The sequence below is a fragment of the Rattus norvegicus genome, chromosome X, assembly GCF_021556685.1.
Source record: "Rattus norvegicus strain SHRSP/BbbUtx chromosome X, alternate assembly SHRSP_T2T, whole genome shotgun sequence".
Lineage (NCBI taxonomy): Eukaryota > Metazoa > Chordata > Mammalia > Rodentia > Muridae > Rattus > Rattus norvegicus.
In genome coordinates, this window is record NC_141554.1 from 123,485,051 (window position 1) to 123,505,903 (window position 20,853).

General features: G+C 38.7%; 1 long non-coding RNA gene across 1 annotated transcript; it reads right to left on the reverse strand.

The window, feature by feature from the left end:
- Positions 1-2,719: 2,719 nt before the first annotated feature.
- Positions 2,720-20,405, reverse strand: LOC103690894 (uncharacterized). Its single transcript, XR_015646705.1, has 7 exons — positions 20,376-20,405; positions 11,732-13,233; positions 8,363-10,821; positions 6,896-7,146; positions 6,197-6,248; positions 5,982-6,063; positions 2,720-5,873 (listed from the first exon to the last, which is right to left on the reverse strand). It is a non-coding gene; the product is annotated as an uncharacterized LOC103690894 (long non-coding RNA).
- Positions 20,406-20,853: the final 448 nt, after the last annotated feature.

The following is a 20,853-nucleotide window of genomic DNA, read 5'->3' on the forward strand; positions in this document are numbered from 1 at the left end:
GCCTGACTCACATGTGGCCCATACATATACAGCCACCCAATTAGACAAGATGGATGAAGCAAAGAACTGCAGGCCGACAGAAAACGGATGTAGATCTCTCCTGAGAGACACAGCCAGAATACAGCAAATACATAGGCGAATGCCAGCAGCAAACCACTGAACTGAGGACCGGACCCCCGTTGAAGGAATCAGAGAAAGGACTGGAAGAGCTTGAAGGGGCTCAAGACCCCATATGAACAACAATGCTAACTAACCAGAGCTTCCAGGGACTTAGCCACTACCTAAAGACTATACATGGACTGACCCTGGGCTCCAACCCCATAGGTAGCAATGAATAGCCTAGTAAGAGCACCAGTGGAAGGGGAAGCCCTTGGTCCTGCTAAGACTGAACCCCCAGTGAACGTGATTGTTAGGGGGAGGGCGGTAATGTGGGGAGGATGGGGAGGGGAACACTCATATAGAGGGGGAGGGGTAGGGGTTAGGGGCATGTTGGCCCGGAAACCGGGAAAGGGAATAACAATCGAAATGTAAATAAGAAATACTCAAGTTAATAAAGAAAAAAAAAACTGCATGGTATTTGTATAGGAAGAGATGTGTGGATCAAGAAAATTGAATGGAAGATCCTGAAATAACCTCACAAACCTGTGGACACTTTATTTTTGACAAAAAGGCAAAAAATATACAAGGAGAAAAAGGCAAAACTATACAAGAAAAAAAGCATCTTCAAAAAGTGGTGCTGGTCTAACTGGATGTCTGCATGTAGAAGAATGCAAATAGATCCAGATCTATCATACTGAACAAAACTCAGGTAAAAATGGACAAAGATCTAAACATAAAACCAGATAAACTAAACCTCATAGAAGACAACATAGGAAATAGGACTAACACATTGGTACAGGGAACAACTTCCTGAGCAGAACATCAATGGCTTAGGCTCTAAGATCAACAATTAATAAATGGGACCTCATAAAACTGCAAAGCTTCTGTAAGGTGAAGGACACTGTCAATAGGACAAAATGTCAGCCTACAGATAAGGAAACAATTTTCAACAACCATAAATCTGACAGAGGGCTAATATCCAAAATTTACAGGGAACTCAAGAATTTAACCTCTAAAAACCCAAATAATACAATTGAAAAATGAGGCATAGAGCTAAACAGAGAATTCACAACAAAGGAATCCCAAATAGCTAAGATTCACTAAAAGAAATGTTCAATATCCATTTTTTGTCATGGAAATACAAATCAGGACAACGCTGAAATTCTATCTTCCACCAGTAGCTAAGACAAAAAATTCAAGTGAAATCACATGTTGCAAGAATGTGGAACAAGGAGAACATTCCTCAATTGCTAGTAGGACTGTAAAATTGTACAACCACTTTGGAAATCAACTTGGTGGTTTCTCAGAAAATTGCAAATAGTTCTACTTCACTATCCACATGTACCCAAAATATATTCAACCATCCAACAAGGATACTTGTACAACTATGTTCAGAGCAGCTTTATTTGTAATACACAGAAACTGAAAACAACCTAGTTGTCCTTCAACTGAAGAATGGATATAGAAAATGTGACACAACTACATAATGGAGTACTATACAGCTATTAAAAAGACACAATGAATTTTGCAGGCAAAAAGATGGAATTGAGAATATCATTTTAAGTGATATCCCAGACCCAAAAGACATGGATGGTATATAGTCACTTAAAAGTCAATATAAGACTTGAAATATGGGATATACTTGCTATGTACTCCACAGACCCAAGGAAGCTAAACAAGAAGAAAAACCCAAGTGAGGATGCTTGAATATCACTTAAAGTGGGGAATAAAAAAGCATAGGAGGCAGATGGACAAAGGTAAGTGGGTGAGAGAAAGGATGGGCAGGGGAATGGGGGTATTCAGGATCAAATGTGGTGAGGGGCAGGATATATGTCCAGATGGCCATGAGAATGAATAGAAATCTGAAACTTGCAGAGATCGAGAGCTTGGGGAAGGGGCATCATGAAGATGAGAGTGAGACTTGGGATAAGGGAAGCACCCAACAATCAATGCGGGTGACTTTAATTGTGACTCACAAAATTGGGTTTATGGAACCTGAGGAGGCTGCATCTTGTAACTAGGCAGGAACCCCAGTGAAGCTATAGTCACATCAAGTCATCCACAAAACAATTGAGTGAAAATTTCTACTATCTACCAGAAATGGATGGACAGAGGATAGAGAAGACAAAAGCAATAACTGCCCCAACTAGAGACCCATCCCTTGGGCAGCAACCAAACCCTGACATTATTAATCCTATGTTAGGTTTGCAGACAGAAGCATGCTGTCATGTAGGAGGTTCTATCCAGCATCTGGCTCAGACAGATATAGACACCCACAGCAAAACATTGAATGGAAATTGCAAACTCTAATAGAAGATTTGGGAGAAGGATTGAGGGTCCCAAAGGGGACAAGAACTCTAAAGGAAGACAAACAAAATCAACTAACTTGGACCATTAAGGCTATCAGATACTGAACTATCAACCAATTAGCATACACAGACTGAACCTGGTCCCCCACACACATATGTATCAGAGTGCAGCTCTGACATCAGTGTAGACTCCATAGTATTTATTGCCAGTTATATCAGTGATATCATCCTAGACCCAGGCAGTACAAAAGATCATGCACATAAACCTCTTCTCCAGTGGAAGGATGGACCATAGACATCAATAGCAAATCTGGTGTCAAAAAGGCTGTTTTATTTAATGTGGTCTACATTTTGGGCTACATACATGCATGCATCTGGGAAATCATCATAGTTTCTTATGGCAGGTAGGATCTCAATAATATCTATGGACACAATCTTGTTTGCTTGTGACAGCAGGCAGTATTGATATCATTGTAGATTCCAGTTGCAAGTATTATTACACATATTTCTCAGATAACATTCAGAACTAAGCAGCAGTATTGTTTATGCACTTCAAGATAGACTCTTCTGACAATAGGGCTCACAGATATCACCAAGTTCTTGAGAGTAAACACTGACTAGGGATATCAACATGGTTACCACAGGCAGCAGTATTACATGATATCAAGATATTTTCCTTTGCAATTGAGTTCAATGATATAATCAATATGGTCCAAAGTGGCAGCATGAATCCCTAATATCACAGTGGCTAGTAGCAGACATCATCAGGTTTAAACCATAGGGTTTGTTGCCAGGAGGTATCATTGACATGTACACAGTTTCAGAGAATGTATCAGACCATAGCCAGAAATGTCTACTCTAGTGGCAGGATAGATCTTTGGCATCAAATTGGTTGCAGCCAGCAGCACACATCACATACATAATATGGTATGAGATGGCAGAAGTGTGGATTGCTGACATCAGCATAGATTTGGGTTGTATTAGAATAATTCACATGCTGATTGACAGCAGAGAATGCTGCCATCTTGTCTGATCCTGGCATCAAGGATTGTGGACATACAATGGCATCTTTTCCCAAAATTTATCAATGATTTCAATATAACGTATCTTAGAACACTTCACAACATGACCTCAAGCAGCAATATTGATGATAAACTTCAGAATAGACACTAGTGCCTGAAGAACTCCTTAATATTAACATTCTTTCAGAAGCAACTGGACTATGTGTAAATTGGGTACGTACCGTTGGCATCATGGATGATGGATATCAACAGAATTTCTGACGGCAGGTTAGATTAGTGATATTAGTATAATTTCCAGTGGCAGCAAGGAACACAGACAACAAAGTTGCCTGTGGCAGCATGGATCTTGGGCTATACCATCATATATATTGCCAAGAATGTCAACAACATCAGTATATACTCAGAGGGAAAGAGTGTATAGGCATAAATCACTTCTTATGTCACAGGAAGTATCACTAACAAAAATATCACTTCTGGTAGTGGTATACGTGATAGTCTGTAGCAAAGGATCAATACATCCATCAGGGACCTCTCCATAATTATCTGTGGCAGGTAGAATCTCAAAAGCAATGAAGGACATCATCTTGTTTGCTGGTGACAACAGGTAGCACTAACATGAACATTCCTTGCATCGAGAAGTGGGATAGCTAATGTAATCATCCTGATCCACAGTGGGACCTGGAATCATTAACATCCTGCAACTTTTGGCAGCATCGATCAGGGATATACCATAATGTTTGTTACCATGGAGTTGTCACTGACATCATAGTTTCACTGTAAGGACAGATCATGTAAAAAAAAAAACAAAACAAAAAAACCCTCTTCTCTAGTTCCAGGATGGATCCTCGATATCAAAATAGTTACAGTTGGCAAGTATCTACAAGGGTGGACCATTTATAACACTAGATATTCTGGGGGCAGTTAGGATCTTATACATGGCATGCTTTACAGATCAGCTACAGTCATACATCAGGGACATCACCATAGTTTCCTGTGGCAGGTAGGACCTCAATAGAAATAATGGGCATCATCGTGTTTGCTGGTGGGCTAGTGGCCACAGTGATGATATAGGATATACCATGGGGTTTTCTTCTAGGAGGTATCTGTAACATTGATGCAGTTTCAGAGGCCAGATCAGACCATGGACAGAAACTTCTTTTCTAATGGCAGGGTGGATTCTTAACAGCACACATTTCATACATAATGATAGATCTTGCAGCACATATTTCATATGTAACATGGCCTCAGGCAGCAGAAAATGGATCACTGACATCAGTATAGATTCTGGTGACAGTTGGAATCACTCAGATAAATGTAGTCACATGTTTCTCCAGTGATCTCTGACACTATGGCTGCTAGTCACATCAAGATTCATGGGAATACAATGGTGTCTGTTGCCACAATTTATCACTGACTTCAACATACCACAGAAAGTTTAACTAAACATAAGCTTAGTTAGCAGTATTGACTGAACTTCACCATAGGCTCTGGTAGCAACAAGGTTCCTTGATATTAACAATCTCTTCAGAATCAACATGAACTATGGCATTCAACATAGCTGTCAGTGTCATCATTGATGATGGACATCAACATAGTGGCACCTTGAATTAGTGATATTAACATGTTACTCATTTGCAACAGAGATCACTGAAATCATGGTTGCCTGTGGCAGGATTCATCTTGGGCAATACCCTGTTATCTGTTTCTGGCCATATCATGGATATTGGTATATATTCAGAGGGCAAGAGAAAATATTAACATAAACATCTTCTCTATTGTCAGGACGGATCAATGACATCTTGATTAGTTCTTCTGATTGATTGCATTGAGGATCTTATTCATAATATAGTCAACAGCAGGGATTTCACTCATATAATAGGCATTTCATACACTCCTGTGTTTTACAGTATCTTAATAGAAACAATAAATATCCTCATGATTACTGTTGTCAGTAGGTAGCCGTGACATCAACACTGATACAGTTCTCAAGTCAGGTCACAGTCATAAAACTCATCTCTGGTTGCAGCACAGTACACATAAGTCAACATGACTTAGGCAGTATTATTGACCATGTAGTTCAAGACAGACTTTTCTAGCACCATGGATAACAGTTATCTCCAAGCTCTTCAGAGGCACAACAGATATAGATATCACTATATTTGCAGGTAGAAGCATAGATGAGTGGCATCACTATTTTCTGTTGGCAGTTAGGATCATTGATACCATCCTGATCCAAACCGGCAGCACAGATATCTAATATGATGTTTCCTATTCACATCATGGATTATATAGTATGATGTCTGCTGACAGTTGTATCACTGACATCAGAGTTGATTCAGAGGGCAGAAGAAATTATGGACATAAATCTCTTCTCCAGTGGCAGGAGGAATCAATCACATCAAATTTCTTCTTGTGGCAGCAAGGATATTACTCATAGCAAGGTCTATAAAAAGAAAACATATGCATGTGTCAGAGACAGCAGGACAGTTTCCTATGGCAGGTAGGATCTCAGACACCCACCTTATCCCCAGTTCCAGCTGACAACACTCACCTCAATATGCACATCAGTATAGATCTTTGAATTCATCCTGTTCTCATGCAACAACACAGATCATGTCATCAAATGGCTCTTCCTAGGAAATAGAAACTATGGATGGCATTACATTTCCTGAGTCCATTATATAGCACTGACAGTAACATGGGTTTGTATTTTAAATCACACCAGAGACTTAAAACTGGTTTTCAATAGCAATACACACTACTTACCTCATTATAATCTTGGGCAGCAGTTCTGACCATGAAGTTCACAATTGACATGCTGGCAAGAGTGATCACAGGCATCATGAATATCTTCAGAGACAACACTGACTATATATCTCAATGTGGTTATAAATGATACAATGGATGAGTAAAATCAATATATTTCTTTTAACAAATAGGACAACTATTCTAGTCCATTCTATTCCAAAGTGTCAGTAGGGATCATTAAATCCTGGTTGCCTGTGGCATTAGGGGTCTTGGGTATACTATGTTGTTTATTGCCATGGAGTACAGGGACATTATGATAGTTTCATAGGGCATGGAGGACCATGAGAAGAAATCATATCTATAGTGTCAGGATGAGTCATTGACTTCAAAATTATTATGGCTTTGAGTACAAATCTCATAAAGAACATTCTCACAGGTGACAGAAGCATGCATCACTGACATCAGTATAGATTCCAATGACAGTTGGAATCACTCATATTAATGTTGTCCCAAGTGGGGAAAGAATCACAACATGGCTGCTTGTGGCATTAGAGTTTAGAGATACAATGGTGTCTCTTCCCATGATGTGTATATCAGTGAACTCATGGTTCATAACAGGGGATACATGCATGCTTCAGGGACATAAACAGAGTTTCCTGTGGCAGGTAGCATCTCAGATATCAATATGATCTCCAGTGCCAAACTCAGAATACATGCCTCAATATGACCTCAAGTGTCAGTATAGACCTTATAATTTCGAATGTCTTAGATAGCAGCAGAGATCATAGCCATAACCATAGTCTTTATCCACATTAGGAATCCTGGAGTCCATCCTAGTTCAGTGTTGCCATCAACATAGATTCAGGTTGCAGTTAGGATCACAGATATCAAACATGTCTCCAGTAGCAGCATACAACATCTACTTCATTATAACTTTAGACAGCAATTCATACCATGGACTTCAAAACCTGAAATATCATGGACATACAGTGGTGTCTGGTGTAAATATATATCCTCAACATAACATATCTCAGAACATGTAACTCAACATAATCAAAGACAGTACTATTGACTGAACTTCACTGTACATTGTGATGGTATCAGGGATTCTTAATATCATGTAGCTTTTCAATGAACACACAAACTATGGAGATCAACATTATTATCAGTGCCAACATGGGTCATTATCAGTAATGTCAATGTATTTTCCTTGGTAGTTGGAACCACAGATGTCATCAATCTGGTCCAAAGTGGGATTAGGGATCACTCCTGATCTGGTTGTCTATGGCAGCAGGGATCTGTGAAATAACATGGTGTCCATTACCAGGAAGTACAAGGGATATGAAAATATTTTCAGAAGACAGGTATGACCATATATAGAAACTTCATTTCTAGTTGTGGAATGAATCATTACATCAAATTACTTATGAATGAAAAGACACTTCTTAGATTTTCTGCAGAAGCATAGATAATAGATATCAGTAGTGATTCCACTGACAATTAATGAAAATCAGATTAATCTGGTCACAAGTGTCATAAGGGATCAATGACATATTGGTTACTAGAGGCAGGTAGAATTATAAACATACAGTGATTATATATATATATATATATATATATATATATATATATATATCCTGAACATATCATATCTTAGAACATGTAACTCAACATGATCCAAGACAGCACTACTGACTGAACTTCATTGTAGATTCTGATGATCTCGGGGATTCTTAACATCCACGATGTCTTCAACAGCAACACTGACTATGGATTCAACATGGCTACTAGAGGCAGCATGTATGATTTACATAATCCAAGTTCCTGCAACCCCTGTGCATTAGTGACATAAACATGGTTCCCCATGCAGCTAGGATCATTGATAATAAGTTTGTTATCGGCAACAATTATCTTGGGCAATACCATGGTGTCTGCTGCCAAGTGTATATCAGTGCCATCAGCATTGATTCATGGAAGAGAAGAAACTATGGAGACAAACCTATTCTGCAGTGAAAGGAGAGATTATTGACAAAACTAGAACATATGGTGGTAGTAAGGATATTGTCCATTTCATGCTTAATAGTAGGTGCTACATGCATGCATCATGGACATTAAGAGAATTTCCTATGGCAAGTTGGATCTCATAAATCAATTTGATCTCAACTGCTAGATAAGAACACTTACCTAACTATGACCCCACATGTCAGTATGGACCTTGGAATTCAGCATGTCCTCCAAAAGCAGCACAGATCATAGCCATCACAAGGGTCTCCACTAGCAATAGGAATACTGGACTCTACTATGATTTCTGGTTACAGCATGCAGCACTAACATCAACATAACTTCCAGTTGCAGATATGAGCACTGGCATCAAACATGTCTTCAGTTGGATCACACACGACTTGCCTCATTATGACCTTAGGCACCAGAACTAACAATGAAGTTCAAAACAGATCTTTCTGGTTGAGTTATCACAGACATCAAGGCCTCTTCAAAGCTGCTGGTCATGGATCACAATATGGATACAAGTGACAGCATGAATGGGTGACATCAATATATTTTCCTTGGCAGTTGGAATCATGGATATAATCAATTTGTTCCAAAGTGGTAGTAGTGATTACTCACTGCCTGTTTGACTGTTGGCATAGGAATCTGAAATTTATCATGGTATATCTGTTGTCAGGGATATCAAAACAGTTTCAGAGAGCAGACAGGACCATGTACAGACACCTCTTGTATAGTGACAGAATGCAACATGACATAAAAATGGCTACAACTGGCAGAACCCTTCTAATGAATTGGGCAGAATCATGGAAAATTGACATCAGTAATAATTCCATTGGCAGTAAGAAACAGTGATATTAATGTGGTCCCAAGAGGCAGCATGGATCACTGACCTGGCTGCTGGAGGACTGAAGTATATATGACAGACAACTGTGTCTGTTGTCACACTATATATGAACTCACCATAATATATCTCAAAACATGTGACTCAACCTTACCTGAGGCAGCAGTATTTACCTAAAACTTTACCTTAGAATCTGCTAGCCACAGGGATGCTTTACATTAAAAATAGCCTAAGTGGGGTTGGGGATTTAGCTCAGTGTTAGAGTGCTTGCCTAGCAAGCACAAGGCCCTGGGTTCAGTCCCCAGCTCCAAAAAAGAAAAAATAAATAAAAAATAGCCTAAGAAGCATCATGGACTATGTGTTTAAACATGACTGCTGAAATTGATATGCCCTCAGCGCATGTCAGCAAATATAACTCAAAATTACCATGGGCAGCACTATTGAACTTGAACTTCACCTTACACTGATGGTCTCAGGTGCCCTTTACATTAACCATGTCTCCAGAAGTGATATATTCTATTGCTTTCAACATAGCTATGGTACAGGATGGATGATTCCAATCATCAAAGTTTCTGCAGGCACTTTGGATTAGTGATATTGACATGGTTCCCAGTGAAATCAGAGATCGCTGACAACTTTTCCAGACACTATGGATGATGGGCAATACTGTGGAGTCTCTTGCCATGTATATATCAGTAACATCAGCAACAATTCAGAGAGCCAAAGAAATTGTGTTTATAAACCCCATCTCCAGTGGCAGAATAGATATTAGACATCACTTCCACTTATGGGGGAGGTAGAGATTTTATATACTACATGATTGACAGCAGGGGCTACATGTATGCACCTATGACATCATCTGAATTTCCTGTGGCAGGTAGGATCTAAGACATCAATATGCTATCCAGGGCCAACTAAGAACACTTACCTCAATATGCCTGCAGGCATCAGTAAGGACCTTGGAATTTATCAGATTCTCAGGCAGAAAGACAGATCTTAGCAATTCCAGGGTCTCCATCATCAATAGGAATAATAGACTTCTTCATGATTGCTGGTCACAGAATGCATCACTGACATCTACATAGCATCTTGTTAGAGGTAGGATCACAGGTATCAAAATATACTCCATGAAAGACACCGGGAACTACATGCATGCCTCAGGAACATCAACAGAATTTCTTGTGACACTTAGGATATCAGCCATCAATCTTTTCTCCAGTGCCTGCTCAGAACACTTACCTCAATATGACATCAGTTGTCAGTATGACCTTGGAATTCAGGCAGTTCTCCAGAAGAAAAATAGGTCATAGCAATCAACAGGGTTTTAATCAGTAATAAGAATCACTCTATAGTGATTGCTGGTCACAGCAGCAGCACCGACATCAGAATAGCTTCATATTTCAGGTAGGGTCACAGGCATCAAATGCATCTCCTGTAATAGCACACAGCACTTACCTCATTATTACCTTGGGCAGCACTACTGATCATGAACTTCACAAGAGATTCTTCTGTATCAAGGAATTCACATTTCAGAGAGCACTTCCAAGAAAACACTGACTTTGGATCTCAACATGGTAGCAAATAATATTATAGATGAGTGACATTAATATATTTCCCTTGAGAGTTGTAATCACCAATGTCATTAATCAAGTGAAAAGTAGCAGCATCGATCATGAACTTAAGTATTATGCACTCCCAGACAGTTTCTGATGACCAGAAGAACCTTAGCCAGAAACCTCTCCAGTGATAGGATGTATTATGAAATCAAAATGGTTGAGCTCACAAAATACTTTTCCTAAATTGGACAGAAGCATGGATAATAGACATAAGTAAATTTCCATTGGTATTTGGAGACACTCATAGTTTGTGGTCCCATGTGGCAGCAGGGATCATTGACATCATGCCTGATTGAAGCACAAAGTATAATGGACATACAATGGTGCCTGTTGCAACTATATGTGACCTCGACATAACACATCTCAGAACTTGTAATTCAAAATGACCTGTGGAAACACTATTAAAGTTTCACATCTCTGCAGACTCTGCTGGACTCAGGGATACTTGATACTAAAAATCTCAGAAGCATCATGTACTATGGATTTTAACATGACTTCTGGAGAAATGATGGGTTGACATCATCATAATTGCTGCAGGCACTTTTGATTATTGTTATTCAAGATGACCTCCCTCGATGACCTAGAAATGTAAGCGAAATGATGTACCCTGCATGCCCAGGTCACTTTGATCATCGTGTTTGTCACAACAATAGAAATCTAATTAAGACAACCCCTCAGAGCCCACAGTATTCCCAGTAGAAGCAGGGTTCACTGACAAGGTTGCCAATGTCTACATGGAACTTGAACAAGTCCATGATGTCTGTTGCCGAGTATACAATAATTATTTCAGGGTTGACTCAGAGGGCATAATATATTATGGTCATGCACCTCTTCTCCATTGACAAGATAGATGTGGCAAGATAGATTTTTCATAATACTATCTCTTTTCATGTTACATTCCATAGTTGACTATGTATGCTACATGAATGTACTGGACATCAACAGAATTTCCTGTGGAAAGTTTGATCTCAGAAATCAATTGAACCTCTAGTGTCAGCTCAAAAAATTTATCTCAATATGACCTTGGGCATCAGTATAGACTGCCAATTTCACTGGAATCTCAAGCAGCAACACAGATCATAGCCTTACCTTGGGTCTCCATCAACAATAGGAATAATGGACTCCACCATGATTGCAGTTTATATCATGCAGCATTTACATCTATATTGCTTTAGGTTCCAGATATTGTCATAAACATCAAAGCACATTGCATATGTAACATCTGGAGGTATTTGCATGCACTAGGAATAATAGAATTTCCTGTAACAGGTAGCATCTCAGCCATCAATTTGATCTCCAGTGCCAGCTATGAATAATTACTCCAATATGAATTCAGGAATCAGTAAGGACCTTGGAATTTATCAGATGCTTGAACAGCAACAAAGACCTTAGCCATCAACAGAGTCTCCATCACCAATAGGAATAATGTACTCCTTCATGATTGCTGGTCACAGAATACATCATTGACATCAACAGAACTTCATATTACAGGTAGGATTGCTGTATCATGATTAATATCCGGGGATACATGCATACATCAGAAACTTCAACTGAATTTCCTGTAATGATAGAACCTCAGCCATCAATCTTTCTCTAGTGACAGCTCAGAACACTTACCTCAAAATGACCTTGGGTGTCAGTATGGGCCTTGGAATTCAGCAGGTTCTCCAGAAGCAATGTAGATCATAGCCATCATCAGGATCTCCTTCAGCAATATTAACAGTGAACTCCATCTGGATGGCTGGTCACTTCAAGCAGCACTGACCTTAACATAGCTTCAGGTTGCAGGTAGGATCATTGGCATCAATGGTATCTTCAGTAGCAAAACACAGTACTTACCTCATTATGACAGTAGGCAGCACTACTGACAATGATCTTTATCATAGATTCTTCTGGCATTGGGATCTCAGACATCAGAGAGCACTTCCAGGACAATGCTGGCTGTGGATCTGAACATACTTACCACTGGCATTGTACATGAGTAATGTCAATATGTTTTCTTTGGATGCTTGTCTTTCTCATGTTATCAACTGATCCAAAGTCACAGGAAGGATCAGGGATACACCATGGTGTCTGTCACCAGAAATATCACGGACAATAAGATAATTTCAGATAGCTGGTATGCCCACATACAGAAACCTCTTGTCTAGTGACAAGATACAACATGACGTAAAGATGGTTACAGCTGGCAGAACCCTTCTCATGAGTTGGGAAGGATCATGGATAACTGATATCTGTAATGATTTTACTTGAAGTTGAAGACACTCATATTAATGGGCTCCCATGAGGCAGTGGAGATCAATGACATCATGGCTGCTGGAGGTCTGAAGTATCATGAGTATACACTGTTGTCTGTTGCTAGTATATATATGACCCCGACAAAACATATCTCAGAACATGTAGCTCTCAAAATGACCTGACATTGCAATATTGATTGTGAACTTCAGTGTAGATTCTGCTGGCTTCAGGGATCCTTGACATTAGAAATCTCTTCAGAAGCAACAAGGACTGTAGGTTTCAACATAGACATTGATGACTCATGAATGACTGTCATCATAATATTATCTGGAGACACTTTGGAGATTCAGGTTCTAATTACAAAGAGAGAAGTATATAGAAGAAAGAGGGAAGAGGGTAAGATAAACCAAGAATATCTGGAAAAGTCATAAGAAATCACACTATTAAGTAGGTACATAAATACCTATATACCATATAAGGCATAAGCAAATGAACATGCACAATTTAATTAAAACTTTACCCTTTAATTTACATATTAGATCAAATGAATGCACTTATTTATGTCTCTTATTTAAAATCACATATTATTTTCTAATTATGTCTATTTTGCTTCAGATGATAGAATTATATTTTATCACAGCTAAATATTGCCCAAATATGTGTGATTTTTCTATGTCTGGATTGATTGATACTTTATCCATCTACCTAAAAATAATAGTACTAGGTTCTCCCATACGTTCTATGACCTCCTTAGCTATATGATTTTGGTCAAAATTTCCATTATGGAACATCAGTCCTCAGCTATGTAGTGGGCCTTGAATCCAATCAGAACCCTAACTTCTACAGAACAAATTTACCTAGTTTCCTTATTCTTTACTTATGTGTGTTTAGGTGAAAAAATCCCCTCACTATTTTCTCCCTTCTAAATCCTTTTCTGTTCCTGTAGCAGTAACTATCCCCTTCATGTTTTATGTGTCCTTTCTGTTAAACCCATGAAGTACATTGAATTAGTTACTTTCCAGGTGCTATGATAAAATACCATGACCAGGGCATCTTACAGAAGGAATAGTTTATTTGGGAGTATGCTCTCAGATGGAAAAGTTTCCATCAAGGTAGGGTTATATGCTAGCAAAAGTCAGGAAGAGTATAATGAGGAGAAAGCAGAGAGCTCTCTTCTTTTACAAGCACAAAGTTAGGAACTAAATTGGTAGTCGAGCTAAGCTATATATACCCAAAGCCTGCCTGTAATAACATAATTCTTAAGGTATCACCATAAACTTTTAACTATACCTTCCCAAAAACCAGCACCAAAGGAGGATAAAGTGTTCAAATGCCTATATGAGACATTTCTCATTTAACCCAGTATATTCATGTTCTGTTGTCATTAGATGCATGGTCTATATCCCTAAAAATGTATAACTTTTCATCTTCAAATAGGGACCAAAAGGAAGTGGTTAAAGTTAGTTAGCTAGAAGTGGAATTTTCCAAAGTTCTTGCCCTACATGCTAGGATTTGTTTGGCTTGATCTTGTACTGGTCTTGTGCCTATAGTTATAGTCACTATGATTTCACATGTAGAAATGTCTTCTTGTGTCTGGAAAACAGACTTTCTCTGTAGTCAGTCACTACCTTTCATTCTTGGAATCTTTCAACTCTATTCTCCATGGTGACGTCTCAATGTTAAGAAGGGTGCTTTTGTGAGTTAAGTAAGCAATGCTTCCCATGATCTTTGGAACTCAAACAATTGGTCCCAAATGTTTGGTGTTGTTTTGTAGGGCTGTGTTTGGGATTAAGAAGTATATTATTGCAGGCAGGACATCAGGACAAATGTCATCTCACTACCACCTGTTTATCCTCTCTGCTTCCTGCTTTCAGTTCAAGATGTGAGCAATCAGTATCCTAATCTAACCTGTACAAGCAAAGGACCTAAGAAGCAGGCTGGGTGAGCCACACTAATATCCAACAAAGATTTGAAACCACAATAAATTAGTGAAGACACAAAAAGACACTTCATATTCATCAAAGAAAAGATCTACCAAGGTGATCTTTTGATTCTTACCATCTATGACCCAAATGCAAGGGCATCCACATTTGTAAAGGAAATGTGGTCATTCAGACCAAACCTAAATAGAGAAATACTGGAGCTAACAGACATTGTGAAACAAGTGTACCTAACATCATCTAAAGAACATTTCACCCAAATACAAATGAATACAAGTTGTTAAAGGGGACTGCATGAAGAGGGCAACTAAAAGGGAGACAGCCAGGAGTTCCTGACACACATACTACATAAGCGGGGTTAATAGCTTAAAGGGGAAGTATCTTATGTTTCAGACTAACATAAAAACATAAAACCCTTCTACACTATTGACTTTAATTTATATTGGCTGACATTTTCTTATCTGGAGCTTTGCATATTGATACAAGTAAATGATTTTTTTACATAATTTGAAATATTTATAAAAGATGGCTTGTAAGAAACCACTTATTTTGTAAAATGCTTTCTCAGCATCTAATGAGATGGTCATGCAATTTGTTCCTTTGAGTTTGTTTATATAGTGGCTTTCTTTTTTATTGGATGTTTTTATTGATTTACATTTCAAATGTTATCTCCTTCCCTGGTTTCCTGTTCAGTAACACCTTATCCCATCACCTGTCCCTTTATTCTATGAGGGTGTTTCCCAACCCATCCACCCACCCCTTCCTGCCTCCCTGCCCTGATATTCCCCTACACTGGAGGGTCAAGCCTTGGCAAGAAAAAAGACTTCTTCTCCAGTTGGGGTTCAACAAGGCCATCCTCTGCTACATGTCGCTAGAGCCATGTGTCTGTTCATGTGTACACTTTGGATAGTGGTTTAGTCCTTAGGAACTCTGGTTGGTTGGTATTATTGTTCTTATGGGATTGCAAACCCCTTCAGGTCCTTTGATCCTTTCTTTAACTCCTCCAATGGAGACCCCATTCTCAGATCAAAGGTTGGCTAAGAGCATCTGCCTCTGTATTTGTCATGCTCTGGCAGAGGCTCTCAAGACAGCTATATCACACTTCTGTTCACATGCACTTCTTGGCATCAGCAATATTGTTGGGGTTTGGTGGCTGTAGGTATATGGAATGGATCCACAGAAGGGGCAATCTCTGGATTGCCTTTCCTTCAGTCTCTGCTCCTAACATTGTCTACATTTCTCCTCCTATGAATATTTTGTTTCCCTATCTAAAAAGGACTCACTTTGGCCATCCTTCCTGAGTTTATTGTGGTCTGTGGACCAACAAATTGAGAAAAAAAATCTTTACCAATCCAACATCCAATAGAGGGCTAATATCCAATATATACAAAGAATGTAAGAAGGTAGACTCCAGAGAATCAAATAAACCTATTAAAACATATGGTACAGAACTAAACAAAGAATACTCAAGTGACAAATATCAAATGGCTGAGAAGCACCTAAAGAAATGTTCAACATCCTTAGTCATCAGAGAAATGCAAATCAAAACAATCCTGAGATTTCACCTCAAACCAGTCAGAATGACTAAGGTAAAAACCTCAGGTTCAAAAAGATGTTGGTGAGGATGTGGTGAAAAAGGAACATTTCTCCGTTGTCGATTGAATTGCAAGCTAGTACAACCACTCTGAAAATCAGTCCAAATGTTCCTTAGAAAATTGAACATAGAACTACCTGAGGACCCAGCTACACCACTGCTAGACATACACCCAAAAGATGGTCTAACATATAGCAAGGACACATGCTCTACTATGTTCACAACAGCCTTATTTATAATAGCCAGAATCAGGAAAGAACCCAGATGTCCTTCAACAGAGGAATGAATACAGAAAATGTGGTACATTTACACAATGAAGTACTAAACAGCTATTAAAAACAATGACTTCATGAAAGTCTTAGGCAAATGGCTGGAACTAGAACATATCACCCAGAGTGAGGTAATCTAATCACAAAAACTACACATGGTATGCACTCACTGATAAGTTGATATTTGCCCAAACGTTTGGATTATCCAAGTTATAATCCACAGACCACATGAAGCTCAAGAAGAAGGATAACCAAAGTACAGATACATCAATCCTTCTTAAAAAGGAGAACAAAATATGCATAGGAAAAGATATGGAGACAAAATTTGGAGCAGTGACTGACTGAAAGGCCATCCAGAGACTGCCCCACATTGGGACCCAGCCCATATACATACAGCCACCAAACCAAAACAATAGTGCTGATGCCAAGAAGTGCATGATGACAAAAGGCTGATATACAATATCCTAAGGGGCTCTGCCAGAACATGACAAACACATAGGTAGATGCTAGAAACCAACCATTGAACTGAGAATGGGGTCCCCCATTGGACAAGTTAGAGAAAGGATAGAAGGTGCTGAAGACGTTTGCAACCCCATAATCATAACAGTACCAATCAACAAGAGCTCCCAGAGTCTATGAACACATGGTTCCAGACATATATGTAGCAGAGGATGGCCTTGATGGTCAACAATGGAAGGAGAAGCCCTTAGTCGTGACATGTCTCCACCTCCCTCCACAATATAGGGGAATGACAGAGGGTGAGGTGGATAGTGGTGGGTGGATGGGTGGGAAAACACTCTTACAAAAGAAGTAGGTGGGAGGATGGTATAGTGGCTTTATGATGGGAAAACTGGAAAAGGGGTTATATTTGAAATGTAAATAAAAAATCCAATAAAAAAGGGAAATAACTAACCACTTAACATTTGTACGTGTCAGTAATATACATTCTAACATAACTTCCACCAATATTTTTCTTCAAGATCATAAGAACAAGAGTGATACGAACCAAACTTCCAGTATTACCATGCTCTTTCCTTTTAAGATTACCATATAATTGATTATAAAAGATTCTAAGTACTTCTGTACAACCTGGACAACCTATTTTAAAATAAAATATTGATATAAATTGTTAAAATTACAGTTATGAAGAAGCAACAAAAAATTTTTTTGGTTGGGGGTCACCCCAAAAGGAGGAACTGTATTAATGATTGCAGCATTAGGAAGATTGCAAACAACGCCTATAAATATTAGTCCTCTAAAAGTAGTACCAGCCTTTATACAATGGTGACTATAAGATTACATATTTCTTAATACATAGACTCCATACACTAACATTTTCAGTGGCACCTATACTATTTTTAGATGCCTCTTTGACCATAACAAGGATATGGAGGCAGCTTGCTAAATAAAACACTGCCTTTATAGTCAAGCCAAAGGATATGAATCACATTAAGTAGTAGGCATATCTACATTGGGATTTGCACCAAGCATTCCAATCATTTAATTCCATTTAATGTCCTTAAACACAGGATTTAACGCCATTCCATTTTCTGGTACCCCATTTATCTTTGCACCATACATTTTGGATTATTCTTTCTCAGTTTACTACCCTTGTTCAAAATGCACCCCATGAGAGTGAACCAGAGAAAAAAGTCAAAATTAGGATGCTTTGAGGCTTCCTTTGTTAATGCTATCATTGTAAATCTCTTTACCTTAGTCTCAGGCAGACTCTTCAGACAAGGGCAAAAGCAACACATGCTTCACCAAAATACCAAAAGAATGTTTTCTAAGATACATACTACAATTCTTTGCTGAAATCTTTTGAGACAGGCCCCCACAGTTGACATCACACTCTACATGATTGTCTTCCATGATTCTAATCTTCTGTAACATTAAGCACCCTTTAAAGCATCCTGCTGCATTAAAAAGTGCTAAAATAAACATTCTTTTTATAAAAATCTATGGTTAGACCTATCATAGCAATACTATGTCCCTGCTAGCAAATTCCTAATATTACCATCATTTCAGGTAGTGTGGACACATGCAGGAAACCAAGTTGCTGGAGGAACCAATGGTTCTACAGCTTTATCTAAAGACAGATAGTAGACTCTCTTTTACAGCCATCCAGGAGGATGGTCTGGATCACTCTGCCCAGACTCCAGAATTTCCTGAAACCTCACAGCACTACCTCCATTGTGACACAAACTGACCCACTTCCTGTAGGAAAGCTATACCTTCCCTAATAAGGCCACATGTCTAATTATTGCAAACTACTTCCCATGGGCTAAACATATCTAACCAATCACATTCCAGTCTCTGGCTTTCATAGTGTTGTTTAAAAACATGAAGCAATGGGACTATAACAAGCTCTAACATTACACTACAAAAGTTCATTAACTCGAACTCAAAAAGTCCCGATAGTCTAACAAACCACAACAATGTTTAAACGTCCCAAGCCACTTCTGAGATTCATGCAATATCTTAAGTGTAATCCCCTATAAAATAAAAGTTAAGTAGTACATGACATACCTCCATCATCACAGTATATACTTAACATTAAACACATCATAGTTGATGATAGTTACTTGATGATACTTGATCATCATGTAAACAAAGGAATACCTAAAAACAGCAATACCCCAGTCTCTGGTATGCACTTCTGTCTTAGTTACTGTGTCATTACAGTAAAGATATTGAAGAGACTCCATGACTAAGACAACTCTTATATAGGAAGACATTTAATAGGAGCTGACTTACACTTACACTTTAGAGCTTCCTTTTATTATCATCATGGCAGGAAGTATAACAGCATGAAGGAAGCCATGGTGCTGGAGAAGCCAAGGGTTCTATAGCTTGATCCTAATGCAGACAGGAAATTCTCTATCACAAGCAGCCAGAAGGATGGTCTGAACCATACTGGCCAGACTTGAGAATTTCCTGAAACCTCAAAGCCCCATCTCCACTGTGACACACTTGCTGTAACAAAGCCATATCTTCCTCACTAAGGACACATGTCTGATTAGTGCCAAATTCCTGTGGGCTAAACATATTCAAACCAGCAGATCCACAACCTGACACCAATAGGCTTTTTCAAACAAATGAGGGTATGGGTCCTAAACCTAGCCAAAGCATCATACAAACTAGGAAGAAGGTCTCAAAGCCTATCTCCAAAGTGACATCCTTCCTCCAACAAGGCCTCATGTAATAATAGTTACCTTGCCTAGGCTAAGCATATTCAAATCACCAGATTCCTCTCACTGGCCACCATAATCTTGTTCACACTGATCCATAGCACAATAAAAATAAGTTCATTCCAATTCTCAAAGTTTCCATAGTGCATAACAGTCTCAAAAAATTAAAAGCCCAAAGTTCAAATTCTATTCTGAACTAGCCAGCAGGCATCAATAATTTCACCCCCTAAAAGCATTGGTTATTAAGTAAAAATCACAGTGCTGTGAATAGGACACCTCACCTTGATATTTCTAATAGTTTCCAAAGTAACACAACTTTGTTATTGTCCTTGGCTAACCACCTCAACTTCATGGAAAACACTAATGATGAAGGCACTGCACCCTTTAACTAAAGACACAGAAAATTCCATCTAAAAGTGAACAGGAAAACATCGTTCCAGCTTGCTAGATTTTCCACTGTCAGAATATACTATACAGTTTGCTTCAGGGGATAAAACTCACCCATGGTCTCACCCAGTGCTGGAGGCAGCTTGCTAAATAAAACACTGCCTTTATAGTCAAGATCCTTTCACTGTTGCTATGTTGGCACAGCTATTAAGAAGTAAACATCTACCTTCTTACTGAATTGAGACTTGATCCACATGAGGAAATTTAATGTTTGGTACTGAAATTTTAGTTAAAGGCTCACAGATTGGGGGTATATTGGTCATAGAATAGAACCTACTATTAAAATTCAGAATTTACTATAATTTTGCTCATGGTGATGTTATAAAATTGTCTTCTATGTTAAGGTTTTTATATATAGATTGTCATTACCCTTAGTCAAAATGCTTCTTATGAAGTGGACAACAATCATTGGAAAGACTAACAACTTTCCAGTGTTCAGAGAATAAATGACAGTGAAAGCAAACTCCCAAAATTAAACACAATATCATCTTTGCACCCTCCAAATCTCGGGGAACACCATCAAAGTGGAGGA